The sequence below is a fragment of the Culex quinquefasciatus genome, chromosome 3, assembly GCF_015732765.1.
Source record: "Culex quinquefasciatus strain JHB chromosome 3, VPISU_Cqui_1.0_pri_paternal, whole genome shotgun sequence".
Taxonomy (NCBI): Eukaryota; Metazoa; Arthropoda; class Insecta; order Diptera; family Culicidae; genus Culex; species Culex quinquefasciatus.
The window spans coordinates 25,111,761-25,112,512 of NC_051863.1; the positions used below are offsets into that span (position 1 = coordinate 25,111,761).

General features: G+C 45.5%; 1 non-coding gene across 1 annotated transcript; it reads left to right on the forward strand.

The window, feature by feature from the left end:
* Positions 1 to 410: 410 nt before the first annotated feature.
* On the forward strand, positions 411 to 483 carry Trnav-aac. The gene has a single exon. It is a non-coding gene; the product is annotated as a tRNA-Val (tRNA).
* Positions 484 to 752: the final 269 nt, after the last annotated feature.

Here is a 752-nt window from a genome sequence, read left to right on the forward strand (position 1 = left end):
GGAGGAACTTCAACCTGACATGTCACGACACAAAATTACCACCGCAGCTGATTAGATTTTCCTCTCTCTCACTCGCTACGCTCTACTTCATCATTCTCCGTGGCGCACTTTCACACCCCGTTGCCGGACATCGGTTCCAGCTGGTTCCAAGTCCAAGTGATATCCAATGTGCGTGGTAAGGGCTTTTCACTTCCCTCTGCGCAAGAATTTCAGCAAGGAATATAAAATGACCGTACGCGGTGCAATTTTTCCGCTGCTTCGATTTGATTTGGGGTCTTTCCACTAGAATTGAACCAGTGCAGTGGTGCGCAAATTTTGGGTTTGGACGTCGTTTAGTCGAGCAGAAGAAATCTTTGGACTAAAATAGTTTTCCGGCAAAAATCTGTTGATATTACCCTCAACAGCGTGTTGTTTCCGTGGTGTAGTGGTTATCACATCCGCCTAACACGCGGAAGGCCCCCGGTTCGATCCCGGGCGGAAACAGAAAACTTTTTTCCTTTTTTCACTGACATTTGAACAGTGAAGGTAATAGGGGGATGGCGTCGCTACTTTTAGACCACATTTTCCACTTTTTCTCATCGAAACCGACTACTTTATCGACTTCATTTTGCTGGGCGAGATAGGACGCCGTCTATTTTTAGACGATGACTCAGCACTTTTTCTCTCTTGCGTTTAAAAAAACCAGGTGGCAGCCACGTCCCTATTTTGAGCAAAATGCGTTCTACAGAAAACTAAATTTCTCTTTAGTTTGC